This window comes from Apodemus sylvaticus, chromosome 13 (assembly GCF_947179515.1).
Source record: "Apodemus sylvaticus chromosome 13, mApoSyl1.1, whole genome shotgun sequence".
Classification (NCBI taxonomy): Eukaryota; Metazoa; Chordata; class Mammalia; order Rodentia; family Muridae; genus Apodemus; species Apodemus sylvaticus.
Window position 1 is genome coordinate 101,063,386 of NC_067484.1, and position 21,341 is coordinate 101,084,726.

The window sequence follows — 21,341 nt, forward strand, 5'->3', positions numbered from 1 at the left end:
CCAGGAGTTGAACATTCTCTCTGTTGTTCATATACTATTGTATGTTAGTTATGTTTACAATATCTTCAAACTTCCTGTGACTCCTGTCATGTGGAGAACATGTCATTCAAAATCCAAAAATGCCTGGATTTATGAAGATTCAACACCCATCCTGTCCAATATCAGTACCTGTGCATACATTCATTGAGTTATTATGCTAATCTTTTCCCTCATAATCAGTCCCTGGCAGTCAGTGCCATTTGATGAAACATTTCTTTGTTGATATTTGTTCACACCTCATTTAGAAGTTTGAGAACAATTTTTGTGTGTTTTCCTCAAAGAAATGAAAGATTCAACATGCCAATTCTGAGAGAGAATTGTATTGGTAATGCTTGTGTATACCTTATATTTTTCATCCATGTCTAGTTGGTATTTGTTTTGAAACACTGATGTCTTACAGCTACACATATGTATTTCTGTCATGCTAACTTTTGTAACTTGGTTAGATTAAAATAAGTGACACAGATGAAGCATTGAATTTGATTTAATTTTTTGAATTACATCATTTTTGGCCCATAATATACACACTGAATTGAGTGGAATCTTTAAGTCCATTTTCCGAATCGTTTCAATGTCACTGGCTTATAACAAAATCTTTCTATGGAGTTTATTGTACCATCTCAGCTACTATGAATAAAAATTTGTTTCATACTTTGTTTGAATTATGCCTGTCAATTTGAATATTTTTAGTAGTTTTGTAGACCCTGGGAAAATTGGGAAATTTTTGAGCTTTGATATTGTGATATTCCATATTTTTGTATACAGGGTGGTAATATCATGTCAAATGAATTGGGACTGTGCATGGAAGCTGACTCTTCACTCTATTGTGACTATGTAAATGCCATCCTTGGCTGTGTCATACTTTTGGAAATCATTTGGTGCACATGAGTATTGGACTTGGATACATACCATACTAATTATAGTCAGACTACTGGTCGAACATAAAGGTCTTTCAAAGAAAATTGAATTTGATTTTGCCAAGATTGATAGGTGAGATTCCATGTGGTTTTTTGCAGAGAAATTCTCCATGTCCTTTGAACACGAGTAGTATTTCTTGAAATTGCTTTTCATCTGCTTTAAGCTCATGTTATTGAATTGACATGGTGGAAAGAAGGCACACCACACACCACTGTACCCTTCCTGAGTATCAAGGGAGTGTTTTATTGTTATTTGTTTGTTTGTTTGTTTGTTTTCATTTTCCTTTAAGTTATACATTGGGATTGAAGTCTTAAGATATTCCATACAGTACTTTATGAGTATATAAAAGAAAATATTCTTCTATGTCTCACAAATAATATTTCATAGCTTCTTCTCAGTTTGTTGTCCTTTTATTTTTTGTTCAAATCAGATATCTGATTCCAGGTTGTGCTATGTGGAACATGAGATTGCCTCTATCTGTTTTCATTTCATAGACAGTATTGTATATAGAGTTTATACCTGAAGGGTTTATACTGTCTGAACTTATGAAAAACAGGGTGTGCCTCCAATTCCTAATAGTCTTACCTGTCAAACAGGTGGCCTTCCATATCTAGAAATATAGGTCAGACCTGTTTTTACCCCCCACACCATTTTGTACCCCCACAAATACCAGCAGATGTGGTATCTAGCAGGCTCTTCCTGAGCCACATTGTCCTTTCAGTCTGCATTTCCACCTCAAACTAGAGCAGATCAATATTTCTGCCCCAGACCCCAAAGCCAACCTAGCTTTAAGGAAGTCTTCCTTAATCAGAGACATGGGGACACATTGAGGTTGCACTAAACATGGACAAGGAAGGCCTGACTTAACCAGAGACAGCATTGTCTGTCTCCAAATTGGCCTGCTCCAGTCAGAGGGGCCCAGGCAAATTTACAAGAGAAATGACCAGGTGGTGAAAGAAAAAGGCAAGAACATAACCAACAGAAGCCAATGTAATTTGTCAATATCAGAACCCAGTTCTCCTACACTTGATACTCAAGCACACAATAAGAACAAGAGTCTACCCTAAAATGTCACCTCATGAGGATGACAAATGTCTTTAATGAGGATAAAAATGATCCCTTTAATGAAACACAGAAACCCACAGACAAACAGGTAGAAGCCCTTAGAGAGGGAAAATAAATCACTTGAAGAAATGGAAGAAAATACAATTTAAAAGGTGGTGGAATGGAACAAAAGAGAATAAGACTTAAAATCAGAAGCAATAGAAAAATCGCAAAATAATTAAAAGTGAATTATAAACATTTCTGATAAAATTGAAGAAATTTATAGAAAAACTTTAAAATTGACGATTTTCATGGAAAAATACAGATAAATTGGCTGACTTGAAAAACATTTCTAATTTAATTGAAGGAGGGCGTATAAACATTTCCTGGTAAAATTGAAATGGAAAATATTACATGGATTTTATTTCAGAAAAATGTGTAGAAATATATAGATAAACAAATCAAAATTGACAATTTTCATGCAAAATTATACATAGAAAATTATAGGCATAATAAATATTGCTAAAGAATTTGAAAAATGGAGTAGAACAATGTTATGAAAAATTGAAGATTTACAAGGAAAGTATTTTTGATGAAATTAAAGAATATATAGAAAATAGTGCTAAAATTGATAACTTTAAAAAATATTGACAAGTATCATGGATAATAATACATCAATTGATTGACGTAAAAACTATTCTAATTTAAGTGATAGTAGATGGTAAACATTTTCTGATAAAATTGAAGATTTAAAGGGAAATATTTCATATAAATTGAAGAATTGTCCCAGTTCTCCACAGTTAACACATTTGGAAATAAAGCACACCACTTTCCCATTGTTCTGACACTGACAAAACTCAGTGACTGACACCTCTAGCTTTTTAAAGGGAGGTGATCAACATTTGTGTCCCAGGAGAGTCTCCCGGGATGGGTCCCTCAGCTTCTGTTCAGTAGAGGGAGAACATTAACAGGAAGGCAAAGTCTGTTCCCCATGACGTAGACAATCCCTTGTCTGAACATTCTAGTGTATCCTGGAGAGCTCTAGGCATCCCCTGTGATGTCACCATTGATGTCACAACACCCACTGATCACAGGGCTTTCAATTAGTCCTTAGAGAGTTCACCCATATTTATGTCTGCAAGATGGAGGAGGAATCTACTTGAGAGTGAGAATGGAGAGCTTAGAGAAGTGAGAGAGAGGTCAAAGGAGGTTGGCTTTCCATCTCACTGTAAATCTGCAAGGAACATGTGGTCCTAGGAAGGGCACAGTAAGTCAGGGAACAGTGATGTGAAAATTCCTAGAGTAGGCTCACTTGACCCTGGCTTCACAGGAATGAGTAACAGGAAATTGTGCACCCGGGTCTGCATGACGCTGCTCTCCCAACCTCGATCTCGGTCCCATGAAAAAAGAGTCAGCATATGCAGCCTTGACCTTGCCTGAGCATCTCAGCCTGTAGCATGTAGATGTTGTTGAAACTATGATAGAACATTGATTGCTAATTGATCAATAATCATCAATCTATTGATAATCAATACTTAATCGATAATTGAGTCTTAGTTGCTAAACAGCCAGTCATGGACTAAACCACAGCCCGTCAATAGCGAATTTGTGATTGATATTGAGGTTGATCAATACTTGATCAATGACCGATAATTAATCAATAGCAAACAATCCAGAGCTCACATCCATTCCCCTGACTCACACACATCACACACTGCACTGGAGATCATCCCCATGCCTCACTTCCCTCACACATGGGCATCCCCCTGACTCAAGGCATTCCTTGTGGTCATTCCAGAAGATAGGACTGTTACTGGCCATTGAGGTGTAACCTGGGGACATAAGGATACCATAAAGATCCAGGGAGGAAATATTTCCCAGTTTATATCAGTTCAAAAGTTTACTCCCAGATTGTTTTTCTAGGTATAGTGGCTATCAGACTATAGCAACTCAGAGCAAAATAATCTTACCTTACATTCTCAGACCTCCTCTGACAACCTTATCCCTGAGAGTGATACTCTGAGCTTCCTGATTCATCAGATTTGGTGTCACACATATCTCTAATGCAGCCAAACAAATGTTAGAATCAGAGACTGGATAATTCTTCCAACTCAGGATTGTTTTAGTCTTTCAGTTGGATGAATTTTTCATTGTTTGGATGATGGTTTGTCATGTGCACCCATTTAATCCACAGTCATGAGCCTAGAATCCATGACAGGGCATCTGGTTATGAACACTGCATATGGGTGCTTGGGGACTGTGCCATTTTTCCTGGGTTCTGTAGCTAAATGTTTGGGGGTTCTGAAGCCAAGTTCTACCGTGTGCAGTAGTTAACAAGCCTGGAGAGGACATCTGTGAGGTCATCATTAGTATGTGTAGGTAGACAGCCAAAATACCTGGCTGCTTAGATACCCAAATCTCTACAGGATGAAGGGAGAGCTGAGAGCAGGCATTTCAAGCCTGTGCCAAAGTCTTCTGTGTCTCACTCGATTCCAGATATGCTCTCTCTCTCTTTGCGCAGCCTGGTCTGTGCATTTTCTGTGCCTTCCTACTTTGCAAGTTCACTTGTGTTCCTCTAGCTACAGAGGCTGGGGTATGCCACAAACTCCCTCCCATCAAAAATTTTCATCAAGAAGCAAGAAAAGAAAATGGAGATTCTGACCACTCACCTGATGCCCAATAAGAGAAATGAGCTGCAAGATTGCCTGGCATTTATCACTGATGGATCCTTATAAAATAGCTGTTCAATGTTTCAGGAGCTGGATACAGCTGTCACCTGGGAGGCTCTGCTAGTGCGTGACAAAAACAGAGGGGGACACTCTCAGCCAGCCATTGAGCTGAGCACAGTGTCCCCAATGGGGGAGCTAGAGAAAGGACCCAAGGAGCTGAAGAGGTTTGCAGCTCCACAGGAGGAATAACAATATGAGTCACCCAGTACCCCCAGAGATCCCAGGGACAAAACCATCAACCAAAGAGTACACAGGGAGTTATTTACCCATGGCCCCAGACACATCAGCAACAGCGGATGAACTTGTTAGACACCAAATGGGGGAGAGGCCTCTGGTCCTGGAAAGATTTGATGCATTAGTGTAGAGGAATGAGAGGCCAGGGAAGTTGGGGACGGTTGATTGGGGAAGGAGAGATGGCTCATGGGATTTTGGGGGAGGGGTGAACCAGGAAAGTGGACATTTGAAATGTAAATAAAAATATACCAAATAAAATTTTAAAAAATTTTAAATTTTACCAGAAAAGTATTCTATGTTCTTGGTCAATTAGTACAGGTATATTTTCTAAAGGTATATTTAACCATCATTATTTTTCACCATATTCTTCAATTTTGACACATTTTCTATACCTTTCTTCAATTTTATCAATAATATTTTCCATGTTTATCTTTAATTTTAATACTTTTCTATACTTCTTTAATTTTATCAGAAATAATTTCCATCAAAACCTTCAGTTTTATCACCATATTTTTCTGAGTTCTTGGACATTTAGTAAAAGTAAATGTCCTATGTTTACATTTTTACCATCATTATTTTCTAACAAACTCTTCGATTTTAACACTTTATGTATTTCTTCAATTTTATCAGAAATATTTTCCATGAACATTTTCAATTCTATCAGAAAATGTTTCTACTACCTTTTAAAATATTTTAGATGTTTTATTTTCTACCACTTTTACTAAATTATTTTCCATGAAAATATTCAGTTTTACCACACACACACACACACACACACGCACACGCACACACACACACACACACACACACATATATATATATATATATATATATATATATATATTTCTTTAAAATTATGACAAAAATTTTCCATCAAAATCTTCATTTTTATCAGAAAATGTATCTACTTAACTTTAACTAGTTTAGATATGTTTTCTATGTCTACTGTTTATTTTAACTGTACTACTCCCATGGATTATATTTTAATACTTTTAATATAGTTCTATTTTAATCAGAAATAATTTCCATCAAAAATGTAAATTTTATCAGAAAATTATTTATGTGATTGTTCAATTATGTGCTTGGTTATATTTCCTTGTTAACCATTTTACCATTATAACTGTTCATCATATTCTTAAAATTTAAAACTTTCTCTCAGTATTTATTTATTTTTTCTTTCTTCAATTTTATCAATACTATTTTCTATGTAAATCAGTTTTATCATAAAATGTTTGTACTTCCTTCTTCAAATATTGTAGAAGTGTTTAATATGTCTACCATTTATTCTGTATTATTATACATGAAAACCTTCAATAGTAACAGAATTTTGTATATATTTCTTTAATTTTATCAGAAATATAGTCGATTGAAACCTTTAATTTTATCAAAGTAGCTTTTGAATTAATTCTTGAATTAGTTTAGACCTAATTTCTGTCTACCATTTTATTTGTATCATTTTCCATGAAAATCTTTTAATGTTAACAGTTTGTCTATGCTTCTTCAGCTTTATTAGAAACATTTTCCATTAAAATCTTCAATTATTCAGAAAAAAATTCTATGTCCTTAGTCAATTAGTAAAGATAATACTTTCTGTTTTCTATTTTACCATTTTTAGTTAACAATACATTATTCTATTTTAACACTTTTTCTCTACATTTCTTCAATAGTTTCAGAAATATTTTCCATGTAAATCGTCAATTTTATCACAAAAAGTTTTTAATTATCCCTTTATTTCGTTAGAAATGTTTTCTATACATTTCTATATATGTGTATAATTTTCACAGTAAATCTTCAATTTTAACAGTTTTTCATACATATTTCTTTAATTTTATCAGAAATATATTCAATGTAAATCTTCAATTATATAAGTGAGTATAGAACAGATGAAAAAAGTTTAAAAATATTCACTCAATACACTGTTTAAGGCATATTAAAAATTAGGAAACATATGTGTATCTTTCATTCACAATTCCAAAACATTTGGGCAGGTGTAAAGAAGACATACACATACACATACACATACACATACACATACACATACACATACACACCCACTGAAAACAGAGCACCATCACATCATGTGGTCATCTTATATAAGTGTAACATGATGCTTGTCTGGATGTCGTTCCTTTATCTTGAAGTTTGCTCAATAACATTAATTTTATGACTGGGTCTTCTGAAGAACTATTTTTGATATAAAATTATTAATTTTGAGATTGTAATTAGGATTTTAACCATCAAGGGCAAAATGCCTTTTCCATTCAAATATGAAGTTTATAGCTGTCGGGTCATGTAGGGATTCACAGCTATATTCCTTCCATGTGAGAAAGAAATCAAGAAACCAGGCTAGAGATCACTCACTCTCCATGCTCAGGCTTGGTGGTCATTATATCTCTCCAGAAAATACTTATCTCCTGGATAATAGGACCTGTGATCCGCATAGATTAATGGGGTTTTGTTAGATTTGAGACATTTAGACCACACTTGGAGGCAGTCACGTGTGGTATACTGTGGTACATTCAGTTATAGTGTAGTTTGGAGATGGATGAGGGACAGAAAGAGCTGTTTGACACATGGAGAATTAGGACAATAGTTGACAAATGTGGATACACAACTGTTGTGGAGTGTCTGGTGAGATGTGTCTCTCACAACCTGACTGACAGAGCATGGAATACAGAGATGTATTATACCCTTTGTTTTCATCTCTCAGTCAGAATGTCAGATCTGAGTAATCTTGTTTTCCTAATCCCTGTCCTGAGGCATCATCTCCAAGCAAGACCGTCCTGAGAATGTCCCTCCTGTCCTGAATCTCCACATGCTGAAGGTGCCCCTGGAAATGCCTTCTAACAAGTTCATGCGGCCAAGGCCTAGGAAGAAAGTGGACATCCCAAGTCTTCTGCTGCCAACTTGATGGGCTGGTTTTTCTCTCCATCCTGTCCCAGTTCTCAACAGTTAACACATTTGGAAATAAAGCACACCACTTTCCCATTGTTCTGACACTGACAAATCTCAGTAAGTGAGACCTCTGGCTTTTAAAGGGAGGTAAACAACATTTGTGTCCCAGGAGAGTCTCCCGGGATGGGCCCCTCAGCTTCTGTTCAGTAGAGGGAGAACATTAACAGGAAGGCAAAGTCTGTTCCCCATGGCATAGACAATCCCTTGTCTGAACATTCCAGTGTATCCTGGAGAGCTCTAGGCATCCCCTGTGATGTCACCTGTGATGTCACAACACCCACTGCTCTCAGGGCTTTCAATTAGTCCTTAGAGAGTTCACCCATATTTATGTCTGCAAGATGGAGGAGGAGTCTACTTGAGAGTGAGAATGGAGAGCTTAGAGAAGTGAGAGAGAGGTCAAAGGAGGTTGGCTTTCCATCTCACTGTAAACCAGCAAGGAAGATGTGGTCCTGGGAAAGTCAAAGTGAGTCATGGAACAGTGATGTGAAAAATCCTGAATTTGGCACTTGTGAGCTGATTTTCCCAGGAGTGGGTGACAGGAAATGGTGCCACTGTGAAGCTAATGAACTTTCCTGCTTATCATAATTCCTGAAAGTTGAGGATTCCAATACATTAGTTTTTCCATCTCCAAAGAAAGGAGCTGGCTAGCCCAAAGTTATTATACCGTGATTTTTTATATTTTCCTCTTACTCGCCATGGGTGTGTAACCTAGGGTAAAACAAGAAAATAGAGTCAGGAAGGAAATCACATCTCCCAGTTTGTATCAGTTTAACACCTTACTCCTAGTATGTTCTTCTAGGTACAGTGTCCATCAAACTATAGTGACTCAAAGCAAAATATTCTTATGAGACCTTATACTCTAAGACAACCTCTGACAACCTTATCCATGAAAATGACACCCTTTTGGGTCTAGACCCCAAAAGGCCCAGGACTGACACCAAGAACTGGGTGGTTTGGTGGGCCATCTGTGTGTCAACCCACCCAGGAGGTTGTTAGCACAGCAGACTCTCCCTGCGCTTTCTGGGAGCGCGAGCACGCACGCCCGCCATCCTGGTCACCTGACAGACCCAATTAACAGGCATAGCCCTAGGGGAACTTTGCTCAAACCTTGGCCTCCCAGGCTTTTGCCTGGACTCAGGGCCTGGGCTGCCAGGATAACCTTGTGTGGGCCAGCCCGGTTGGGGGATCGGCTGCCCAGCGGAGTGATCAGAACACAGGGGAGGTCCCGGCAGCATACGCCGTCGGCGCTCCCTGGGGGTGCACACGGACTCCATCTGGTCCACAGACACAATCTGGGGCAAGGCCTCAGGCAGGAGCCCTCAGCTCAACTCTCTCTGCTTCCGGATCCAGATCAGCCTGGGCGGCGGCACCACATCTCCAGGTCCTGCAAGAGGCTAGAGGGGCTTCCGGGCGGCCAGCTGGGAGAAGTCGGTGTGCTCCGGTGAATTCAGCGGGCCCCAGCAGGAGCCTTCGGGTGTCTGCTTCAGGATCTGAACAGCCTGGGCAGCAGCACCCTGTCTACAAGCAGTGCAGGAGGTAAGCTGTGCACCAGAGGCCAACTGGGAAGGGGCAGCTTGCACTGGTGAGTCCAGCACTGACAAGACCAACTAACACCAGTGAGAACTAGATGGCAAAAGGCAAAGGCAGGAATGCCACTAACAGAAATCAAGGCAATATGGCAACATCTGAACCCAATTCTCCTCTACCAACATGTCCTGGATACCCCATCACACGAGTAAAACAAGATTTGGATTTAAAATCACTGATCATGATGCTGGTACAGGAACACATGAAGAACATACTTAAAGAAATTCAGGAGAAAATGGATCAAAACTTAGAAGCCCTTGCAAGGGAAACACAAAAATCATTGAAAGAAATCCAGGAGAATAAAAAAGCCTACAATGAGGAAACACAAAAAACACTTAAAGAAATACAGGAGAACTTTGGTCAACAGGCTGAGGTCATGAAAGAGGAAAAACAAAAATCTCTTAAAGAATTACAGGAAAGCACAAACAAGCAAGTGAAGGAGCTAAGCAAAACCATCCAGGATCTAAAATCAGAAGTAGAAACAACTAAGAAAACTCAAAGGGAGACAACTTTGGAGACAGAAAGCCTTGGGAAGAAATCAGGGGACAGAGATGCAAATATCAACAACAGAATACAACAGATAGAAGAAAGAATCTCAGATGCTGAAGATTCCATAGAAACCATGGACTCAACAGTTAAAGAAAATGCAAAATGCAAAAAGCTTGTAACCCAAAATATCCAGGAAATCCAGGACACAATGAGAAGACCAAACCTATGTATTATAGGCAGAGATGAGAGTGAAAATTTATAACTTTAAGGGCCAGCAAATATCTTCAATAAAATTATGGAAGAAAACTTCCCTAACCTAAAGAGAGAGATGCCCATGAATATACAAGAAGCCTACAGAACTCCAAACAGACTGGACCAGAACAGAAATACTTCCCGTCACATAATAATCAAAACACCAAATGTTCTAAACAAAGAAAGAATATTAAAGGCAGTAAGAGAAAAAGGCCAAGTAACATATAAAGGAAGACCTATCAGAATCACAGCAGACTTTTCACCTGAGACTATGAAGACTAGAAGGTCCTGGGCAGATTTCATACAGACTCTAAGAGAACACAAATGCCAACCAAAACTACTATATCCAGCAAAACTCTCAATCACCGTAGATGGAGAAACTAAGGTATTTCATGACAAAACCAAGTTTACCCAATATCTATCCACAAACCCAGCCCTACAAAGGATAATAGGAGGAAAACACCAATACAAGGAGGGAAACTTCACCCTGGAAAAAGCAAGATAGTAACCTTTCATCAAACCCAAAAGAAGTTAAGCAATCAAATTTAAAAAATAATGTCAAAAATGATAGGAAGTAGCAATCACTATTCCTTAGTATCTCTTAACATCAATGGACTTAATTCCCCAATAAAAAGACACAGACTAACTGAATGGATATGTAAACAGGACCCTACATTTTGCTGCTTACAGGAAACACACCTCAGGGTCAAAGACAAACACTACCTTAGAATAAAAGGCTGGAAGACAATTTTACATGTAAATGGTTTCAGGAAACAAGCTGGAGTAGCCATTTTAATATCAGATAAAATTGACTTTCAACCCAAAGTCATCAAAAGAGACTCTGAGGGACACTTCTTGCTGGTCAAAGGAAAAATACAACAAGAAGAACTCTCAATCCTGAACATCTATGCTCCAAATGCAAGGGCACCCTCTTTCGTAAAAGAAACTTTATTAAAACTAAAAGCACACATTGCACCTAACACAATAATTGTGGGTGACTTCAACACTGCACTTTCCTCAATGGACCGATCAGGAAAACAGAAACTAAACAGGGACACAATGAAACTAATTGAAGCTTTTGACCAATTAGATTTAACAGATATATATAGAACATTCTATCCTAAAACAAAAGAATATAACTTTTTCTCAGCACCTCATGGTACCTTCTCCAAAATCGACGATATAATTGGTCACAAGACAGACCTCAACAAATATAAGAAGATCGAACTAATCCCATGCCTCCTATCTGATCACTATGGACTAAAAGTGGTCTTCAATAGCAACAGAAACAACAGAAAATCCACATACACGTGGAAACTGAACAATACTCTACTCAATGAAACCTTGGTCAAGGAAGAAATAAAGAAAGAAATTAAAGACTTTTTAGAACACAATGAAAATGAAAACACAACATACCCAAATCTATGAGACACAATGAAAGCAGTGCTAAGAGGAAAACTCATAGCCCTGAGTGCCTCCAAAAGAAAATGGAGAGAGCATACATTACCAGCTTAATGACACACCTGAAAGCCCTGGAATAAAAAGAAGCTATTTCACCCAGGAGGAGTAGAAGGCAGGAAATCATCAAACTCAGGGCCGAAATCAATCAAGTAGAAAAAAAGAGAACCATACAAAAAATCAACAAAACCAGGAGCTGGTTCTTTGAGAAGATCAACAAGATAGATAAACCCTTAGCCAGACTGACCAAAGGGCACAGAGAAAGTATCCAAATTAACAAACTTAGAAATGAAAAGGGAGATATAACAATGGAAACTGAGGAAATCCAAAAAATCATAAGATCCTACTACAAGAGATTGTACTCAACACAGCTGGAGAATCTGGAGGAAATGGACAATTTCCTTGACAGATACCAAATACCAAAATTAAATCAGGATCAACTAAACCATCTAAACAGTCCCATAATGCCTAAAGAAATAGAAGGAATCATAGAAAGTCTTCCAACCAAAAAAAGCACAGGACCAGATGGTTTCAGTGCAGAATTCTATCAGACCTTCAAAGAAGAGTTAACACCAATACTCTTCAAACTATTCCACAAAATAGAAACAGAAGGAACACTACCCAATTCCTTCTACGAAGCCACACAAAGATCCAACAAAGAAAGTGAACTTCAGACCAATTTCCCTTATGAACATCGATGCAATAATACTCAATAAAATTCTTGCCAACCGAATCCAAGAACACATCAAAACGATCATCCACCATGATCAAGTAGGCTTTATCCCGGGAATGCAGGGTTGGTTCAATATACGGAAATCCATCAATGCAATCCACTACATAAACAAACTCAAAGAACAAAACCACATGGTCATTTCATTGGATGCTGAAAAAGCATTTGACAAAATTCTGCATTCTTTCATGCTTAAAGTCTTGGAGAGAACAGGAATTCAAGGCCCATACCTAAACATAGTAAAAGCAATTTACAGCAAACCGGTAGCCAGCATCAAACTAAATAGAGAGAAACTTGAAGCAATCCCACTGAAATCAGGGACCAGACAAGGCTGCCCCCTTTCTCCTTATCTTTTCAATATTGTACTTGAGGTACTAGCTCGGGCAATTCGACAACATAAGGAGGTCAAAGGGATACAAATTGGAAAGGAAGAAGTCAAACTATCATTATTTGCAGACGACATGATAGTCTACCTAAGTGACCCAAAAAACTCCACTAGAGAGCTCCTACAGCTGATAAACAACTTCAGCAAAGTGGCAGGTTATAAAATCAACTCAAGCAAATCAGTGGCCTTCCTAAACTCAAAGGATAAGCAGGCTGAGAAAGAAATTAGGGAAATGACCCCCTTCACAATAGCCACAAACAGTATAAAGTATCTTGGGGTGACTCTTACCAAATATGTGAAAGATCTGTATGACATGAACTTCAAGACCCTGAAGAAGGAAATGGAAGAAGACCTCAAAAAATGGGAAAACCTCCCATGCTCATGGATCGGTAGAATCAATATAGTTCAAATGGCCATTTTGCCAAAAGCAATATACAGATTCAATGCAATACCCATCAAAATCCCAACTCAATACTTCATAGAGTTAGAAAGAGCAATTATCAAATTCATCTGGAATAACAAAAATCCAGGATAGCTAAAACTATTCTCAGCAACAAAAGATAGTCTGGGGGAATCAGTATCCCTGACCTCAAGCAATACTACAGAGCAATAGTTTTAAAAACTGCATGGTATTGGTACAGTGACAGGCAGGAGGATCAATGGAACAGGATTGAAGATCCAGAAATGAACCCACACACCTATGGCCACTTGATCCTCGACAAAGAGGCTGAAAACATCCAATGGAAAAAAGATAGCCTTTTGAAGAAATGGTGATGGTTCAACTGGAGGTCAGTATGCAGAAGAATGTGAATTGATCCATTCTTGTCTCCTTGTACTAAGCTCAAATCCAAATGGATCAAGGACCTCCACATAAAGCCAGACACTCTGAAGCTAATAGAAAAGAAACTGGGGAAGACCCTTGAGGACATCGGTACAGGGAGAAAATTTCTGAACAGAACACCATTAGCGTATGCTCTAAGAGCAAGAATTGACAAATGGGACCTCATAAAATTACAAAGTTTCTGTAAGGCAAAGGACACCATCAAGAGGACAAATCTGCAACCAACAAATTGGGAAAAGATCTTCACCAAACCTACATCAGATAGAGGGCTAATATCCAATACATATAAAGAACTCAAGAAGTTAGAATCCAGAAAACCGAACAACCCTATTAAAAAATGGGGTACAGAGTTAAACAAAGAATTCTCAACTGAAGAACTTCAGATGGCGGAGAAGCATCTTAAAAAATGCTCAACTTCATTAGTCATTAGGGAAATGCAAGTCAAAACAACCCTGAGATTTCATCTTACACCAGTCCGAATGGCTAAGATTAAAAATTCAGGAGACAGCAGGTGTTGGAGAGGGTGTGGAGAAAGAGGAACACTCCTCCACTGCTGGTGGGGTTGCAAATTTGTACAACCACTCTGGAAAGCAGTCTGGCGGTTCCTCCAAAAACTGGGCACCTCACTTCCAGAAGATCCTGCTATACCACTCCTGGGCATATACCCAGAGGATTCCCCACCATGTAATACGGATACATGCTCTACTATGTTCATAGCAGCCCTATTTATAATTGCCAGATGCTGGAACGAACCCAGATATCCCTCAACAGAAGAGTGGATGCAAAAAATGTGGTATATCTACACAATGGAGTACTATTCAGCCATTAGAAACAATGAATTCATGAAATTCTTAGGCAAATGGATGGAGCTAGAGAACATCATACTAAGTGAGGTAACCCAGACTCAAAAGGTGAATCATGGTATGCACTCACTAATAAGTGGATATTAACCTAGAAAACTGGAATACCCAAAACATAATCCACACATCAAATGAGGTACAAGAAGAAAGGAGGAGTGGCCCCTTGTTCTGGAAAGACTCAGTGAAGCAGTATTCGGCAAAACCAGAACGGGGAAGTGGGAAGGGGTGGGTGGGAGGACAGGGGAAGAGAAGGGGGCTTTCGGGACTTTCGGGGAGTGGGGGGCTAGAAAAGGGAAAATCATTTGAAATGTAAATAAATTATATCGAATAAAAAAATTAAAAAAAAAAAAGAAAATGGCACCCTAAGCTCATTAATCAGCAGATTGTGTGTCAGAAATATTTCTAATGCAGCCAAACAACTGTCAGCATCAGAAACTGCATATTTTTAGCAGCTCTAGGTTGTTTTAGTCTTCCAGTGGGATGATGTATTCAGTCTTTTGATGATGATTCGCCATACAAAGCTATCTAATCCACAGTCATGAGCCTAGAATTCCTTGTAGGGCATGTGATTATGAACACTGCATTTGGGTGCTTGGGGTGGTATCACTTGTCCTGGTTTCTGTAGCTTCATGATTGGGGACTCTGAAGTCAAATGACACCCTGTGCAGTTGTTAGCCTGACTGAAGATACCATCTGTGAGGACACCATAAGTATGGGTAGGGATTCAGTCAAATACCTGGCTGTATACATACCCAAATATCTGTAGGATGATGGAAGAGCAGAGATCCACAGAGTAGGCATTTCAAGCCTGTGCCAAAGTCTTTGGTTTCTCACTGGATTCCAGGCATGCTCTCTTTCTTTTTGGTCCTCACCCTGGTCTGTGCCTTGTCACTTTACAAGTTCACTTGTGTTTCTCTAGCTACAGAGGCTGGGGTATGCCATAAACCCTCTCCCCCCAACTATTGTTATCAAGAAGCAAGAAAAGTAAATGGAGAATCAGACCACCCACCTGATACCCACTGAGAGAAATGAGCTGCGAGATTGCCTGGCATTTATTATTGATGGATCCTTGGACTATAGCTATTCATTGTTTCAAATCTCATGGTGTCATTCTTGGGTTTGTGATACCCTTTTCACGTTATATTTTCAGGTCTTTTGTTCTAGGTAGCTGCAATTCCAGGATATCACTATGCCCAATCTCATGTCTATAAATGCTTTTCCAAGGAAGAGTACACTTTGGTATACATGGGATTATTTAAATCTTTTTATATCTGTTGAATCCAAGTTTGTGACTGATTATGTGTTTAATTTTAGAGATGGTAATGTTGAGATTTTTTTTTTGATGAAGTGTTCTTTAGATATTTGTTTGATTCATTTAGTTCAAAACTTCTGTTAGTTTAACTGTTCCTTTGTTTAGTGTTTATTTCCATGATATGTCCATTGCTGAGAATTGGGTATTGAAGTCTCCCATTATTATTGTGTGAGATGCGATGTGCTTTGAGCTTTAGTAAAGATTTTTTTATGAATGTAGGTTCCCTTGCATTTGGAGCATAGATGATCAGAATGAGAGTTCATCTTGGTAGATTTTTTCCTTTGATGAGTATAAAGTGTCCTTCCATATCTCTTTTTGATAACTTGAGGTTAAAAGTTGATTTTATTTGATATTAGAATGGCTATTTCAGTTCTTTTCTAGGGATAATTTGCTTGAAAAATTGCTTTCCAGCCTTTCACTCTGAGATAGTAACTGTCTATGTCCCAGAGGTGACATTTTCCTGTATGCAGCGAAATGTTGGTATCTCTCTATGTAGCATTCTGTCTTTTGGGGGGGGGGGAATTGAGCCCATTGATATTAGAAGATATTAAGGAAAAGTAATTTTTGCATTCTCTTGTTTTTGTTACTAGAGGTAGAATTATGTTTATGTGGCTGTCTTCTTGGTTTGTTAAAAGAATATTATTTTCTGGCTTTTTCTATGGTTTACTTTCCTGCCTTTTCATGGTGATTTCCATTTATTATTTTTTAAAGGGCTGGATTTATAAAAATATATTGTATATTTTTTTTTAGTCATGGAATACCTTCGTTTCTCTATGTATGATAGTAGATAGTTTTGCTGGATATAGTAGCCATGGTTGGCATGTGTCTTCTCTTAGGGTCTGTGTGAGACCTGTCCAGGATCTTCTAGCTTTCATAGGCTCTGATAAGTCTGGTGTGATTCTGATAGGTCTGCTTTTATATGTTTTTTTACCTTTTTCCTTTATTGTTTTTAATATTCATTTTGTATTTAGTGCACTTGGTGTCTTGATTATTATGTGATGGGAGGAAATTATTTTCTGGTCAAATCTATTTGTAGAACTGTAGGCTTCTCCTATGTTTATGGGCTTATCTTTCTTTAGGTCAGAGAAGTGTTGTTCTATAATTTTTGAAGACATTTATTGGCCCTTTAAGTTGGAAATCTTTACTTTCTTCTACACATATTATCCTTACGTTTGGTTTTCTGATTGTGTCCTGGAGTTCCGGGATATTTTGGGTTACACGCTTTTTGCATTTTGCATTTTCTTTGAATGTTGAGTAAGTGTTTTCTATCACATCTTCTGCACATGAGATTCTCACTCTATCTTTTGTATTCTGTTCTTGATGCTTGCATATATGAATCCTGATATCTTACCGACATTTTTAACCTCCACATTTATTTCCCTTTGTGGTTTCTTTATTGATTCTACTTGCATTTTTAGATTCAGGATGGTTTTGTTTAATTCCTTCACCTGTTTCACCGTGTTTTCCTGTAATTCATTGAATGATTTTTTTGTTCCTTCTTTAAGTGCTTCTACCTGTTCCTCTGTTTTCCTGATTTTTTTAAGGGAGTAATTTACATCCTTCCTGAAGTCCTCTGTCAGCGACAAGAGATGTGATATTAAATCCATCTTGCTTTCCAGTGTGTAGGGGTATCTGGAAGTTGTTGTGGGAGAACTGGATTCAGATGATGTCATGTTACCTTGGTTTCTGTTGGTAACATTCTTGTGTTTGTCTTTCACAATCTGGTTATCTCTGGTGTTAGTTGGTCCTTCTGTCTATTGCTGGAGCTTTTCCCTCCAGGTAGCCTGAAAGCCATCTCAGAACCTCTGGTAGACCAGCTCTCCCCTAGCACAGGGGATTGTGGTGCAGCCCAGCTCCCGGGTGCAGATGCAGCCCAGAAGGACCTTGCCCCAGCTGCTCTGCTACTCCCGTGATCCCTGTTCTCCTGGGCCTACTTGCCTTAGACAGTCACCAGAAAGAGAGAGAGAGAGAGAGAGAGAGAGAGAGAGAGAGAGAGAGAGAATGGTGATCTCACCTCCAAAGCCTTCCATGAATTTTCGATGAATACAATGTGGTTGTTAATGCAGAGTGTGCTTCTCAAAGGGACATTGTTAATGATCATATTTCTATGAAGACTTACTTAGGGAAGTGATTTTTTTTTTGAATAATGAGGCAATTTAGACCCATTATGTATCACATTATGGGAGGAGACTTGATGAATGTTAAGTATTTAGCACAGCCACAAACACATAATTGTCTTTTTGGAAAAGACAATTCCATATGAAGCAGCATAACCAATGCATCACACTCCCATTCCATCCTTCCAGAATTTTCTAAGCAAGGATCTCAATCAAAACTGTACACCAAAAACAGACTCAGAAAAAAAATGGCTACATGCAATATCAGTATCTACATGTAGTTGTGGGAGTCGTTTTACTCCCGTAACTACATAATAATAGAATGTTCACCAATCTACAAGTTTTTAGATTTTACTCTTTTCATTTTCAAATCCTTGGATCCTTTCTTTTTACACATATGTAGTTATCCCCCACCCGGTCTCCTCCCAGACTCCTCCTCTTCCCAGACCGCATCCCCCATCTCCAGGAGGATATCCACACCTCTGATCTCCCAGACCCTCTCAATCCCCGGGCCTCATCATTCTTGGGGGTTAGATGTGTCTACTTCCACTGAGACAAGAACAGGTGTTTCTATGCCTTGTATATGTCAGGGACCTAATATCAGATGGTTTATGATGCCTGCTTCTTGGCTCGGTGTCTGAGAGTACTTGGTTGTCCAGGGCAGTGGAGACTGCTAGTCTTCCTATGGGTCAACCTCAGTTTGTTCTAATCATCTGCTAATCCAAACACTGGGATCTATAGCTTCTGTCCATTGTTGGATATACATATTTTTTTGTATTTAAGAGCAGAAAAAGGACATTGCCACATCAGACTACTGACCAATAGCTGAAGAATAGCTAAAAAGAAGGCATTATACTTTCATGTATGTGCTTCTACTGGAAATAAGAGAATGTGTTCTTATTTCAACTTTGTGTGTGCTTGAGTTTGTTTGTTTGTTTGTTTGTTTGTTTGATTAGTTGATTGATTAGGTAGATGGTTTCTATTTGTAGCCCTTTCTGACCTGGAACTCACTTTCTAAACTAGGTCATACGTTTAATTGACTTATCAAATTTTATTGGCTATTACCACTGGAGAAATCTCCATAAAAACAAAATGATGAATAAATTGTAATAATAATAATTTGAGAATTTTATTTCTTCCAGAGAAACGAAGCAAGTCAATGAGTGAAGATTAATGGAGAATGTACCCAAGACTGTAGATATGATACTGTATGTAGATATGATGCTGGAGTGATTAAAAAACTAGATACATGCATTATTACCCAAAAATTGGTAGATATATACCAAAATTACGTTTGACAGAATTCCTGAACTATTTATGCAGAAATACAATTTTTCCTGACCCTTTGGATGAAATTTCTGTCTGGTCTTACTAAAATTATGGAGATCTTGGGTACAAAGATACATCCAAGCATCCCTGCACTGAATGCCAAGATAGAGATTATCTCCACAGCAACCATGGCCTTGCCCTTTGTGCTATGGTAAACAGGGAGGAAGGTGACTGAGATACTGTAGCACACTAGCATGCTAAAGGTAAAAAACTTGGTTTCATTGAATGTGTCAGGCAGATTCTTTGCCATAAAAGCAATGATGAAGCTTCCAAAGGCCAGGAAGGCCACATATCCCAGGACACAGTAAAATGCAGTCACTGAGCCCTTGTTGCACACAATGATGGTGTGGGCATGCTCAGAGTGTTCATCAATATCAACGAAGGGAGGACAAACTGCTAGCCATATTGCACACAGAATACATTGAAACAGGGAACATATGGGAATAATGTAGTTGGGTGTCCCAGATACAAGGAAGTTTCTCAACCTTCTTCAGGGATCTGTGACTTTGAAAGCCAGAACCACAGTAATTGTTTTGGCCAGAACTGTGGAAACAGCCACCGTGAATACAATTCCAAATCTGATTTGCTGCAAGATACAGGTCATTCTGTTATGATGGCCAATGAAGAAAAATGAGCACAGAAAACAGAACATGAGTGACATGAGTAATAGGTAGCTGAGGATTCTGTTATTGGCCCTTACAATAGGAGTGTCATGGTGCTTCACAAAGACCCAAAGTACCACAGCTGTGAATGCAGAGAAACAGAAGGCTATTAAGGCAAGAGCCATCCCCAATGGGTCTTCATAGCTTATAAAGTTCACATCTTTCTGAATGCATATGTTGTGTTCTCTGTTGGCATACTGGTATTCTGGACCAATCACATACTGATCCATATCTGATATTCAAAGGAATGTTTAGTTAGTGCTGGGTTAGAAATTTATTTCAAGAAAGGTTGTTGAAAGTAGTCTTGTGTTATTGCATTTGATACTAAGAATGTAATTTGAAGGAGATAACTGCACAACATTGCTTTCACTTCTTAATGTTCATAAACATTTAAGGAAAAATAAAACCAAAACCATTGTTTCTTTGTCAATGTAACTTTGTTGATTATATCATTTACAATGTTATCAGAAAGCAGAGATTTCCTAAACCATATTTTGATTCTATGTTGATATCAAGTAGAACCTTGAATTCAGAGATGATATAATCATAAACCACAATGTGGTTGTGTATGTTTTATAAATACAAAACCCTACACTCATTGTTTCCTAAGGTCATTGACTGTATTATTAATTCATTCTCTATGAAACGTTGAGATTCTGATTTCTACTGGGAAAAGACCTGTAATAGGTACTTGAGAATTTCCCTCATTGATTGCACTCATAAGGTTTCTCTCCAGTATGTGCCATTTTATGTCTTTGGAGATGACTGGATCTTGCAAAGGTGTTACCACATTGATTACATGCATAAGGTTCCTCTCCAGTATGTGTCATTTTATGATATTGGAAAGTACTGTTATGTCCAAAGGCATTACCACATTGATTGCCCTCAAAAGGTTTCTCTCCAGTATGTGTCATTTTATGTCTTTGGAGATGACTGTGTCTTGCAAAGTATTTACCACATTCACCGCACTCATAGATTTTCTTTCCACTATGAATTCTCACGTGCCTGCAACAATAATCAGAACATGTGAAATATTTACTACATTCATTACTCTGATCATTTGTTTTATCAGTATGAATTAAGTTTACAATTTGGTCCAATGGTATAGAAGCATCAGATCTTAAGGTTTGATCATATCATATGTTTATTGTGTTCTCCTGCATTATGAGTTGCTGAAGATACCTGTGATAGTTATTGCATGGCTCTTAATTATAACATTTGTTTTTATATAGGATTTCTACATAAAGAAATATGCTTCCTATTGTATTTCCTATGTGATGAAAAGATGAACAACTCAGAGCTTTTTAGCACTGTTTGCATTAATAATTTTTCCTACAGTGTAAATAATACAACATCTAATGTGAACCAGGAGAAACAGAAGATTTTCCAAATTCTAGTAC

At 38.1% G+C, this 21,341-nt stretch overlaps 1 long non-coding RNA gene across 1 annotated transcript in view; it reads right to left on the reverse strand.

Moving 5' to 3' along the window:
• The window catches only part of LOC127664020 (uncharacterized), a 445,498-nt gene that overhangs the window by 328,313 nt on the left and 95,844 nt on the right, over nt 1-21,341 (reverse strand). The gene's annotated exons all lie outside the window — the stretch shown is intronic.